Genomic DNA, 14,094 nt, shown 5'->3' on the forward strand with positions numbered 1-14,094 from the left:
TGTCTCTTTTGGTGCTGGTGAAACTAAGTATGTACAGTTTACTGATGGACGGCTGTTGCCAGATTCGTGCATTGCCTTCAGTGCTGCTAATATTCCCATCTCCAGGAGTGTTGAGGTTCTTGGTGTCTCACTTAACAGTGCCCTCAGCTGGATCTCTCATGTCGGATCACTTGCTAGAGCTGCCTCGGGGAAACTTGGATTGTTGTGCTGAGTCCGTGGCTTCTTTGCCGATGAGCAGTTGGCTGTGATTTGTGGGAGTCATGTGCGCTCTCAGCTTGAATGTTGCTCGCCCTTGTGAAGTGGTTGTGGGGGGGTTGCATTGAGACGGCTGGACAAAGTTCAGAATAGGGCTGTTGGAATCGTTAACGGCCCTGCCATTACATATAGGCTGCCTTCCCTGCAAGTGGGAAGGAGTGTTGCCTCCCTTGCATTGTTTTGCAGATGTTTTTTTGGCAGGTGCTCGGACGAAGTTGCGTCCGTGGTGCCGCCTCTCCGTGCCTTCCCTCGTGCTGCGCGGGCGTCTGGTGGCGCTTGTGGCTGGAGTGTCACTCAGCCATATTGCGGAGCTTCTGCCTATCAGGGTTCTTTCGTTCCCCGAACTGCGTCTCTCTGGAGCTCGCTTCCCCAGAGTTGTTTTCCTCTGGATTTCAACCTACAGCTGTTCAAGTCTGACTGTTGCAGATGTTTTGTGAACGGAGGACGCCGGTGGTCTGGTGTGTGGATTTTTTTTTTTTTTTCCCCATTTGTTTTTCCTTCCTCCGTTCTGTTAAAAAAAAAAAAAAAAAAAAAAAAAAAAAAAAAAAAAGGTTAGCATTCAGTTCCACATTCTTCGTTCGGTATCACTCTTCCCAATATATTTCGGACCGACAGAGCACAGTTATTTCTGCTCCTAAGAGTTAGTGTACATTTACTGTTCATTCTTTTGTTTGTTCTTATGTGTATGTGTGAAAGAGAGAGGACTGGTACAAACAATAATGTATTCCATTATCGGTTTCATGGCCAACGGCCATACCACATTGAGTACACCGCTTTCCGTCCGATCAGCGAAGTTAAGCAACGTTGGGTCTGGTTAGTACTTGGATGGGTGACCGCCTAGGAACACCAGATGCTGTTGGCATCCCTATGTGTCAAGTGGGGCTGGTGGAGGATTAGTGCCCCTCCCTGTAAAACAATTAACTCTAAGCCCTTGGCCACCCTGTTTGGGATACATGGCGTCTGGCAATGGATGGATGGATGGATTGTAATTTCATAAAAGAAGGTCATGTTATAATTAATGTAACAGTAATTTTCTAAAAGTGGGAAATATAAGATAATGTGCACAAAAAGCAGGACATTTTAATCACAATTAAAAAAGCAGGACAGACTTGAAAAAAGCAGGACTGTTCCGCCTCAATGCTGGACTCAGGTCGCCTTATTCTAGGCATCCTGACTCCCGCTCAGTATTCAAATGCTCTCACATTGTTCGGGTCTGTCACGGGGTTTTTAAAGTGTAAGCAATATTAAAGGATAATTTTCAATAATACTGAGAGCAGGACAATGAACTGTCTTGTGAAAATCAAGCAATGATTACTTTATTCCGGCTTACTTAGCAGATTCTCTAAGGACGAGAATATAAACTTTCTCAACAGTACACAGCACAGACTAATTCCTCACAGTTGCTGTTTGTTAGTACTGTTAGCCTCTGGAGAAAGTGACTTCACCCCTGACAATCAATAAGTAATGCTATTAATGACAACAGGTTCTTGATGATGCATTAACTCCTAGATGGCACAACGGATTTTAAGCTTAATACGAAAGGACTGGCCTAAATACCAGTTATGAATAGCAAAGCGTTTATGCAAGCTAGGAGCTGCAACTAGAATGAGCTTAATATGGAAAATAAAACACGAGTTTACATTACATTAAGCTCAAGAAAAAGAACTTAAATTTATTGATTACGAAGAAATAAATTTATGTTACATTTCAAAATTAATTCAAAATAAGGAGATCGCACTCACTTGCTCACTCAAAAGCTAAACTCTTAAACCTAGAAAAATACAAAAAGAAAATACTGGTCAGAAAAGTGGACAAAGCGGATGACTGGGCGTCGTTACTGGAAGGACACTGCACTCGCTAAGTCTCTCGCCAATCACTCTAGGTGGGAATACAGCGGCGGTGGGAACTGCGTCATAGGAAGGACACTGCCACACACTACCTGCTTCCGTGGCGTACAAATCTTGACTGACTTCAAATCGTGGGAAAGAGGCGAGTGTTGTGGCCGCATTGCTAACGGCTAGAATGAGCGAAACATGCCCATAATAAATCGCTCAGCGGAAGTGCTAATGTCTCGCACAAAGACGATCATTTATGACACATTGAAAAATTGCCTGAAAACACTCCCGACTGGGTGAATATGTAGCGGTTAAACTGAATGATAAACACTGGGATTCCACTAAAGTTCGTGGTTTCCCACCAAAATTGATGTCATGAGCCGACTCGTGACAGGGTCTACCAGGCATAATTCACATGTTATAAATTGTATTCACTGAATCGAGAAGTCTCACCATGGCACTGCCACCTACCAAGAACAAGATTAATTTAGAAACTAAACTGAAGGTTACTGAAATGAAGAAAGCAGGAAAAAGAAATTGTGATATCAGTTGGGAGTTTGGCTTGGGTGAGTCAACCATAAGGCTGATTTTAAAGAATGCTGATAAACTCAAGCTAGCAGCCAAGACTATGGTTAACTTTTTGTAACAAATATACTACTACAGTAATCCCTCTAATATCCGGACGCCCAATAACCGAACATCCCCACTAACCGAACCTTATCGTCCTGGGATCAAACATTCCCAAAATGGTCCGAAAATCCAAAAAAATTGGAAAAAAAATCGATTTTTTGCCGTCCGTAATTTGAACTTGCCGCGCGCGCCGCGTGAGAGCATTGTTTTGGTTCGTCATTCCTTCGACGTCCGATAGAGCGCCGCTGCATCCTCCCCACTTCCCGCCTGTCTCTCACCGCGACAAGACCTACGCTCTTCGTCATGGCTGCCCACGTGCTCGCTTTTGTGGTGGTGCCGTACTTGCTGCAAGGCCTCCTGCTGCTCTCTGCCCTACTCTTAGTGTGTGTGATGATGGCCCCACCTCCTGAGAAAAGGAAGAGAGTGGTGTTGACTCTGGAGAAGAAACGGGAGATATTGGAGAAGGTTGATGCGGGTTGGTCTTCCTCTCGCATTCTCCGCGAGTTCAACCTGGCCCGGTCGACTTTGTTTGATATCAAGCGTTCCCGAGACAAGCTCATGCAGTACACGGCTGACTTCTCGTCGAGAAGCAAACGTAACGTGGAGAGGAAGGTTATGTTTACTCCCAAGTATGCAGAGATCGACCGCTCCACGTTGATTTGGTATCGACAGCAACGTGCAGCTGGTGTGATGGTACGTGGAACGGAGCTGAAGGCTGCTTCTGAGAAGTTTGCAAGGCTTCACGACGCCCTAGACTTCAAGGCATCCGAGGGTTGGCTCTTCGCGTTCAAGTTGCGACATGGCCTTACTAACCGTAAAGCACATGGCGAAGCATTGGACGCTAACGAGGATGGAGTGGACGAGTTTCGGCACAAGGTGAAAGGCTTGATCGACAGGGAGGGCCTCACTCTCGGTCAAGTCTATAACGCTGACGAAACTGGCCTATTCTATCGCTCGGTGCCAACGAACACTCTCGCCGATGAGACGGAGAAGCGTGTACCTGGCCGCAAGCTTTCTAAGGAACGGATATCTGCTTTGTGTTGTGCCAATGCTAACGGCATGCACCGGCTTAAGCCCGTTATTGTTGGCCGTGCAAAGCAGCCTCGGTGCCTTCGTGGGGTGATGGATGTCCTTCCTGTCGTCTGGTACCATTCTTTGAAAGCATGGTTCACAGCTGTGATTTTCAAAGACTGGTTTCACCATCACTTCGTCAAGGAGGTCATACATTACCAGACGAAGACACTGGGAATTCCTCGCGACCAGGTAAAGGCTCTCCTTCTCCTCGACAATGCACCTGCCCACCCGTGCGACAAGGACTTGGTTGCTGAGAATGGCCGTATTAGGTGCATGTTTCTGCCACCTAATACGACTGCTCTCATTCAACCAATGGACCAAGGAGTGATCGTGGCAACAAAGCGCCTGTACCGTCGGAAGTTCCTGGACGAGGTGATGGTGGTTCTCGAGGACGAGGACGAGCGCAGGGAAGGACGTGACACTCGAGGCAAGCGGACTTTGGAAAACCTTCGCCGCTACAACATCAAGTCTGCGCTGTACAACTGGGCTAGTGCATGGAAGGAAGTCCCTGTGAAAACTCTTGAAAATGGTTGGTCTCGTCTGCTTCTCGGAACAGATGTGGAGTACGATTTCCTAGGGTTTGACGTGGATGACTTCCATGCACGGCTACGTACGCACGGCGACGATGTTGATGTGGACGATGTTCGTGAGTGGTTGGACGACGACGAGGGCGATCCTGGGTATCAGACGTTGTCTGATATCGAGATCGCGTCTTCGGTTGCTGGTGTCAGTCCCGAACTTGAAGATTCCGACGACGAAGGCGATGATGATGCAGACTCCGCCCAGCAGGACACTACTCCAGCCATCCCCAAGCTGAGCGCACTCCGGGAACATCTAGAGTTCGTCCTAGACTACCTGGAACACCCGGACTGCGACAGGGAGATGGGGCCCTTGGGACTCGTGGAGGAAGTGCGTGCTTTCCGGCAGCGCATCATCAATCGCCAGAATCGTCGGTCCTTGCGTCAGTCAACGATTGACAGTTTTTTCAGGCCCGTGACCCCCGCTGTGCCAAGCCCTGGTTCCACTCCGTTGCCTCCCCAAGACAGGCCCTCATGCTCCGAGCCACAGCCCAGCACATCAGCTACAGTGGAGTCACCGCTCGACGTGAGTTTGCGGCTGTCTTCAGAGTCTTCTGTAGTCGGTACGCCATCACCACTACCCACCGATGCACCCCTTGGACGCCTGCCAGTGATACTCTCGGGCTCTGACAGTGAATAAACAGCAAGAACTTCTCCACTAGACCACACGGGAATTTTGAGTGTTGTGCAGTGAAAAAAACGGTGTGTTGTGTTAAGGTTTTCAAGTTGGGAGAAAAGACTAAGTAGAAAAGAAATTTAACGTAACTAACCTTCTTTGTTTTGGCTTTGGAAACTTAAAAAAACTTGGGAAAAGTTAATGTGCAACACTTAAATTTAATGGAACATTATTTGGACTAAAGTGAACACTGTGAAAAGAACGGACTTCTGTGTGTTAGTGACTAAGTTCAGTGCAAGACTTCAGGAAGAGTGTAGTGCAAGTGCTTCAGGAAATCGTTCTTACTGTCAGAGTCCGAGAGGAGGCGGTTATTCATCGAGGTGGCCAGGGACTTGCTGTAAGTAGCCAAAATGTTTCATGTTGTACTATTTTCCATACTATACTGTATTTACCAGAATGTTTCATATTGTATTTTTTCCCATACTATACTTACCAGAAAGTGTCATACTGTACTTCTTTCCATACTAAACTTACCTCATGCATGTGCAGTAGGAATGTGTTTTTCAGAGTTCGGTTAGGTTCGGTTAGGTTAGGATCGGTTAGAGTCCATAAGTACCAGAATGTTTATTAATGTATGAACATACTTCTAAACCCACATTTTATGTGTCTATTGCATTTATTTCAGTCATTTATGTGCCTTATTGGTGTGATTTGGGTGTTAAATAGGTGCTATGCATGTCCGGAGGGAGTTGTATAGGTGTTTCTCTGTGTTAGGGTCCGTAAGTACAAGTCCATAAGCTGGGGCCCAATATCCGGACAAAACCAATATCCGAACCTACCGATGGCTCTATTGATCCGGATATTGGAGTGATTACTGTATACAAGTCTCTAAAATGCGTATGTGTGTATAAAAAGATGAGTAAAATGCAACAAAAATGTGCCGACTTGGGGGGATGTCGACCATATTCTATTTATTGCATTGTTTATAGTACCTGAATTATGCGCATTTTCAAAAATGCGATGCGCATTGTCGACCATATTTGCACATATTTGAAGATCGGGGTGCATATGTGCATACAGGTATATTTATATATATAGTGTATATATATATATGTAAAACAATTAACTCTAAGCCCTTGACCACCCCGTTTGGGATACATGGCGTCTGGCAATGGATGGATAGAGATATATATATATATATATATATATATATACAGTACCCTCGCGTCCAACACGCGTTTGTCCAGCACGATTCACGTCCAGCACGGAGAGCAAAAAATTAGTACGATTTAATATAATTTAATTACTGTAACATAAGGGGAGCGAATGATGAGGTGAAAGAAAGAGAGATTGTCCAGGTGCTTGAGGGTGCGAAAGTGGATGTATGAGGAATAATTGAAACAAAATGGAGAGGAGAAAGTGTGAGAGAATGGGAGTACGGATGGTATATATGTGCAAGAGTAGGTGAGAATGAGAGGGCAAAGGAAGGAGTATGTATAGTTGTGAGTAAAAGATGGAAGAAGAGCATAAGACAGTATGGATCAGTTGGGTCATGGATTGTGTGGGAAAAGTTGAAAGTTGCAATACAAATGTGGGCAATTGTGTGTGTGTATGCGTCAATGCAAGATCGTACTAGAAGAGTGAGAGAAGAGTTCTGGACAAATGAAGAAGTGCGCATGGAAAAGTTTGGAAGGAATGAGAGAGTGTTTTAGATCGGTGATATGAATGGTAAAGTTGGGAATGTGAAGGTGGATGGAATAGTTGGTGAGTGGGGTGTGCCTGCTGAGATAGATGAGAATGGGAGTGCGTTAGTGGATATTTGTGCTGGGAGGGGGTTTGTGATAGCCAATACCCTCTTCAGGCATAAAATGATCCACAGGTATACATGGCGAGTGATGAGAAGGGTGGGTGGTGAACTGAATGAAAGGAAGACAATGACTGATTATGTGTGTGTGGATGAAAGGATGCGAAGATATGTAATGGATGCAAGAGATTATAGAGGTCGGGGGAGTGGACTTTCTGACCACTACTTGGTGGTGGACAGAATTAGAATTCAAGTAAGGTGGAGGAATAGAAGAAGGGAAAGACGAGAGGAAGGAGTAGTTGCAAGGAGAGTGGAATGGTTACAAAAGGATGAGAAAAAGGCAGAGTATAAGAGAGAAGTGGAGGAATGATTGGGCAAATATGAACTGGAGCAGATGGGAGACGTGGAAGGTGTGTGTAGGATATTTACAGAAGAAATATGTGCAGCATGTGATGTGGTGTGTGGAAGGAAGAGAAGACAGAGGGGGGTGCAAGGAACAGCGTGGTGGACTGAAGAGGTGAGACAGGCTGTGGCACAAAAGAACAAAGCATACAATGAATGGATGAGAAATAGGGGCGTGGAAGAAGCTGAGAGGCGGAAGACAGAGTTTTATGTAGAAAGAAAGAGAGAGGTGAAAAGATTAGTAAGAGAGAGTAAGAAGAGAGTGGATGAGGAATTTGGAAGGAATTTGAGTGTAAAGTGGAGGGACCGTAAGAAAATGTTCTGGAAAGAGGTGAAAAGAGTAAGACAGGGTGGAAGTGAAGTTAGCAGGGGAGTGAAAGATAAAAATGGTAGATTACTAGTGGAGAAGGGAGAAAAAGTGAGCAGATGGAGAGAACACTTTAAGGAATTGTTGAACATAGAGGATGGAAGTAATGCGAGTATAAGTGGCTGGGGAATGGCTGGGAGAAGGAGGGAGGTGAGAAGACAGGAAGAAATCAGTAGGATAGAAGTTGTGGAAGCAATGAAGAAAGTTAAATCGGGGAAAGCCCCAGGAATTGATGGAGTGTGTGGTGAAATGCTGAAGCATGGGAGAGAGATAGTAGTAGAATGGATGTGGAAGATGTGCAGATTGGCCTGGGAGGAAGGTAGAGTCCCGGAGGATTGGAAGTCAGGTATAATTATTCCCTTGTACAAAGGAAAAGGGGAAAAAGAAGCGTGTGGTAATCATAGGGGCATTTGTCTTCTTAGTATAATAGGAAAAGTGTATGGTAGGATATTTATTGACAGAGTTAGAGAAAGAACAGAGAAATTAGTTGGAGAAGAACAGGGAGGCTTCAGGAAGGGAAGAGGTAGTGTAGATCAGATATTTCTTTAGTGGAAAAGTTTCTAGAGGAGGGAAAGAAGTTGTATGCGGCTTTCATGGATTTGGAGAATGCATATTACAGGGTGGATAGACAAGGATTGTGGAAAGTGTTAAGAATATATGGAGTAGATGGGAAGTTGTTGAATGCTGTGAAGAGAATGTACGATGGTGCGAAGGCTGCAGTGCGTGTGGATGGTGAACTAAGTGAATTTTTCTCTTTGAAAGTTGGGTTGAAACAGGGATGTGTCATGTCTCCATGGTTGTTCAATCTGTACATGGATGGGGTAATAAAAGAGGTACAAGGTAAGGTAGTGGATGTTGGAGTGGCCCTGGTGAGAGAGGATAGTGTTTGGAAACTCCCTGTACTGTTGTTTGCAGATGATACTGTGTTGTTGAGTGAAGAAGAAGGGGAGCTGCAAGGCTTGGTGGATGAGTTTGGGAGTGTGTGTAAGAAACGGAATCTAAAGGTGAATATAGGGAAGAGTAAAGTGATGGTCTTTGAGAGAGGTGAAGTTAGTGAATGTACAGCGAGGTTGGATGGTGAGGAATTGGAAAATGTGAGTACGTTTAAGTACTTGAGTAGTGTGATGAGTAAGGATGGAGGTTTGGAGGGTGAAGTGCTTGAAAGGGTACAGCAGGGAAGAAAGGTTGCTGGTTCTTTGAAAGCAGTGATAAGAAACAGGGAAGTAAGCATGGAAGTGAAAAAGTTATTACGTGACAGTATTGTGATACCAACTCTAACGTACGGAAGTGAAGCTTGGACATTGTTGGAAGGACACAAGTCAAGAGTGAGAGCAGTGGAAATGAGTTATTTAAGAGGAGCCTGTGGAGTTACATGGAAAGACAGGCTGACGAATGAGGATATAAAGGAGCATTGTGGTGTGGATGTGGATGTGATAGCAAGTGTTATGAGGAACACACTGAGGTGGTTTGGCCATGTGGAGAGGATGGAGGGTGAAAGACTGACGAAGAGAGTGTATGTGAGTGAGGTGGAGGGGGGAAGAGGGAGGGGGAGGCCGAGGATGAGATGGAGGGTTTGGGTGGAGCGGTATATGAAAGAGGGGGGTGTGAGTTGGGAGCAGGGCAGTGAAATGGCGGGGGACAGGGCGACTTGGAGGCGATTTGTTTGTGGCCACCCCAAATGGGATTGAGGCATCTGGCAACAGATAGATAGATAGACAGAATTACTGTAACATGGGTGCATTAGCATAACACACACGGAGCCAATCAAAGCTTCTGATCAAGTTGCCTCCGCCACCCGCTATTGTGACATGATTGTGATGTAGCCCAATCAAAAATGCTTTTGCTCTCACATGATGTTTTGTTTAAATTTCTCCCGCCACAGTGCCACCACTCAGTCGCATAATTCGCATTGGAAGGTGCTTTTTTCTTGCTGCATTTTCTGCCCTTGCTCACGATGCCTAGGAAGCCTTCTGAGAACCCCAAGAAGCGGCGGCACCTCCCCCAAGCCACCAAGCTAGAAATCATCGAGAGGAAGAAGAAAAGGGAGAGGAAAGTGGACATCGCCAAGGCATACGACGTGAATGAAGCCAGCGTGAGGACCATAATAAAAAACCAAGATAAGATCCTGGCAGCAGTGAAGGCTTATGGAGTGCTAGGACAAGCAGAAGCAGGACCTTCCATGGATGTGGATGAGGATAGTGATTCTGAGTGTGATTTCGCAGGATTTATAAGGGAGGTTCAGGAGGAGCAGCTAGTGACACCAGCAGCCATCCTCCAGGGACCCAGTAGGATACCTACAGTCTCGGATATCACCTTCTATTCCCAGCAAGCCCACCAACACTATCCCAAAAGGTTAGTTATCACTCATAGCACAGCACCATTTATTATAATTACAGTAGTACCAATATATGTAAAGGTATATGGTAGGTATTTAGGGTGACTTTTCCTAGGGTTGCTGACATAATTCATTTTTCCCCAAAAGCTCTGTTGTTTGTACAACACGTTTTTGGTCCAACACGGGACCTGTGCATGACAATATTACCGTGTTGGACGCGAGGGTACTGTATATATATATAAATATATATATAAACAGATAGATAGATAGATATAGATATAGATATAAACTGTATGTATATATATATATATATATATATATATATATATATATATATATATATCTATTGCCGGATGCCTCAATCCCATTTGGGGTGGCCACAAACAAATCGCCTCTAAGTCGCCCTGTCCCCCGCCATTTCACTGCCCTGCTCCCAACTCACACCCCCCTCTCTCATATACCTCTCCACCCCATCCCTTCATCTCATCCTCGGCCTCCCCATCCCTCTTCCCCCCTCCACCTCACTCACATACACTCTCTTCGTCAGTCTTTCACCCTCCATCCTCTCCACATGGCCAAACCACCTCAGTGTGTTCCTCATAACACTTGCTATCACATCCACATCCACACCACAATGCTCCTTTATATCCTCATTCGTCAGCCTGTCTTTCCATGTAACTCCACAGGCTCCTCTTAAATAACTCATTTCCACTGCCCTCACTCTTGACTTGTGTCCTTCCAACAATGTCCAAGTTTCACTTCCGTACGTTAGAGTTGGTATCACAATACTGTCACGTAATAACTTTTTCACTTCCATTCTCACTTCCCTGTTTCTTATCACTGCTTTCAAAGAACCAGCAACCTTTCTTCCCTGCTGTACCCTTTCAAGCACTTCACCCTCCAAACCTCCATCCTTACTCATCACACTACTCAAGTACTTAAACGTACTCACATTCTCCAATTCCTCACCATCCAACCTCGCTGTACATTCAATGACTTCAGCTCTCTCAAAGACAATCACTTTACTCTTCCCTATATTCACCTTTAGATTCCATTTCTTACACACTCTCCCAAACTCATCCACCAAGCCTAGCAGCTCCCCTTCGTCTTCACTCAACAACACAGTATCATCTGCAAACAACAGTACAGGGAGTTTCCAAACACTATCCTCTCTCACCAGGGCCACTCCAACAACCACTACCCTACCTTGTACCTCTTTTATTACCCCATCCATGTACAGATTGAACAACCATGGAGACATGACACATCCCTGTTTCAACCCAACTTTCAAAGAGAAAAATTCACTTAGTTCACCATCCACATGCACTGCAGCCTTCGCACCATCGTACATACTCTTCACAGCATTCAACAACTTCTCATCTACTCCATATGTTCTTAACACTTTCCACAATCCTTGTCTATCAACTCTGTCATATGCTTTCTCCAAATCCCTGAAAGCCGCATACAACTTCTTTCCCTTCTCTAGAAACTTTTCCACTAAAGATCTAAGAATGAATATCTGATCTACACAACCTCTTCCCTTCCTAAAGCCTCCCTGTTCTTCTCCAACTAATTTCTCTGTTCTTTCTCTAACTCTGTCAGTAAGTATCCTACCATACACTTTTCCTATTATACTAAGAAGACAATGTCCATATGATTACCACATACTTTTTTTTCCCCTTTTCCTTTGTACAAGGGAATAATTATACCTGACTTCCAATCCTCCGGGACTCTAACGTCCTCCCAGGCCAATCTGCACATCTTCCACATCCATTCTACGACTATCTCTCCCCCATGCTTCAGCATTTCACCACACACTCCATCAATTCCTGGGGCTTTCCCCGATTTAACTTTCTTCATTGCTTCCACAACTTCTATCCTACTGATATATATATATATATATATATATATATATATATATATATATATATGGCCACCCAGTTTGGGATACATGGTGTCTGGCAATGATATATATATATATATATATATATATATTCGTATATCTATCTATCACCAGACGCCCTAATCGGGTAAAGGGTGGCCACAAACAGATTGCCTCCATGTTGCCGTGTCCCCCACCATTTCACTGCCCTGATCTCAGCTCACATCCCCCTCTCCCACATACACTCTCCTCGTTATTCTCTCACTCTCCATCCTCTCCACATGGCCAAACCACCTCAATGTGTTTCTCCTAATGCTTCCTTTCACATCCACATCCACACCACAACAATTCTTCACTTCCTTATTTGTCAATCTGTCTCTCCATGTGACTCCACATGCTCCTCTCAAATAACTCATTTCCACAGCTCTCACTCTTGACTTCTGTCCCTCCAACATAGTCCAAGCTTCACTTCCATTCGTTAGAGTTGGTATCACAATACTGTCATGTAACAACTTTTTCACTTCCATGCTCACTTCCCTGTTTCTTATCACTGCTTTCAAGGAACCAGCAACCTTTCTTCCTTGTTGTACCCTTTCAAGCACTTCACCCTCTAAACTTTCGTCCTTACTCATCACACTACCCAAGTACTTAAATGCACTCACATTCTCCATTTCCTCACCATCCAACCTCAATGTACATTCGCTGACTTCACCTCTCTCGAAGACCATAACTTTACTCTTCCCTACATCCACCTTTAGATTCTGTTTCTTACATACTCTCCCAAGCTCATCCACCAAGCCTTGCAGCTCCCCTTGGTCTTCACTTAACAACACAGTATTATCTGCAAACAACTGTACAGGGAGTTGCCAAACACTGCCCTCTCTCATTAGCCGCTAAACCGTGGGGTTGTTTTTGCTTGACTTGTGTGTCTCGCGGGCATATTTGCGCTCCGACGGACTCTCTAAACATATTCGCCAAAAATCAGTTATTAGTCCTAGAATATTAAAATTACATATGCATATGGCACATACCTTCAGCTTTCTCCTGGGATGTTTGTTGAGCCTTCATCGAGTACCGTAGGACTTGTGGAGACCTCTGAAGTTGGGTAACAAAGTCTCCACTTTACACTTCCTGACAACCCGTAATATGATTACCACAGCCTGATATTATCAGTAGAAACTCTATTCTATGATTCTCAAATAGTTTGGAATCCATACTCCAATAAAAAAACACTGTGAAAGCAATGAAAATTATGAGCGCATATGACCTTCCCATTTGCACTCGTTCGTCGCTGGTGTTCTGTCATTTATTATTCATAAAAACACTCACACCTTATATTTATATTACTATATAACACTTATATATATCTACAGTCTTAATCCATATGTTTCCTTCAGTAATAGTAGTTTATTGTCACTGTAGGCATTCAATTTCTCTTTCAGTAAAATACGTAGCATTCACTTTCTCGTCCTGTATACTAGCGTTGAGAGTGAATCTGTCACTTTCACTTCCACTTTCATAACTCATAGTATTCATAGATGCTAGAGTGAAACTTTGACTTTCATTACTCCTCGTATATATACTCGTATTCATATATTACTACTTATTTACATTTCTATTTACATTCTCTATGTTATTTACATTATTTACATTTCTATTTTATTTACACTGTGTTATGCACTGTCACTTGCAGTAACTTATAAAACTATTTTCCACTGCTCACTTATATTTACATTCATTGCTTTCACTTGCTGTTTACACATTATTTACATTTCCACTTGCACTGTTTTACTCACCATAAAGATCGTAGTCACTGTCTAACATTTTCATTGACAAATTACCCAGTTGACGTTACACAGCAGTCAATTAGCCCTTTACCCCTTTCCACACGAGGTTTAGTAGGGGGTGGAGGTCACAGGGCCCTTTGCATGGGGCTAAAAAGCGGCGGTATTGGACAGGTGCGAATCCGACGTGGTTTCTTCTTGAAAGACGACAGTAAACTGAATACAGTGTGGTGGACTAGCTGCCTAGGGGGAGTGCAATGCTGCCAATGTCAGCATGGTGACAGGTGCTAATATATACGCTATGAAATGATTGGCAGGAAATCTAGACAATACACAATAAATTAGGTAGTTCCAGGTGAATGTAAATATCACTTAGGCTTCTCCCTTCCTTTCTTATATATATATTTTTATTACGAGAATAGATTATACAGCATATTTCAAGGGGAAACAAACAGCGAAAATTAGCGAACAAGTGCACGTGAGGTGTTGTCAGGTGATGATTAGCCAATTCCAGGTGTATGGCACTATCACT

The 14,094-nt window shown here is 44.1% G+C and overlaps 1 protein-coding gene and 1 non-coding gene across 2 annotated transcripts in view; one reads left to right on the forward strand and one right to left on the reverse strand.

Annotated features, from left to right (window-relative positions):
- The window catches only part of LOC145401299 (calcium-independent phospholipase A2-gamma-like), a 252,781-nt gene that overhangs the window by 57,625 nt on the left and 181,062 nt on the right, over positions 1–14,094 (reverse strand). The gene's annotated exons all lie outside the window — the stretch shown is intronic.
- On the forward strand, positions 999–1,117 carry LOC145401541 (5S ribosomal RNA). The gene has a single exon (XR_013897631.1). It is a non-coding gene; the product is annotated as a 5S ribosomal RNA (ribosomal RNA).

This window comes from Coenobita brevimanus, chromosome 55 (genome assembly GCF_032717465.1).
Source record: "Coenobita brevimanus isolate Jiangsu-jjx chromosome 55, ASM3271746v2, whole genome shotgun sequence".
Lineage (NCBI taxonomy): Eukaryota > Metazoa > Arthropoda > Malacostraca > Decapoda > Coenobitidae > Coenobita > Coenobita brevimanus.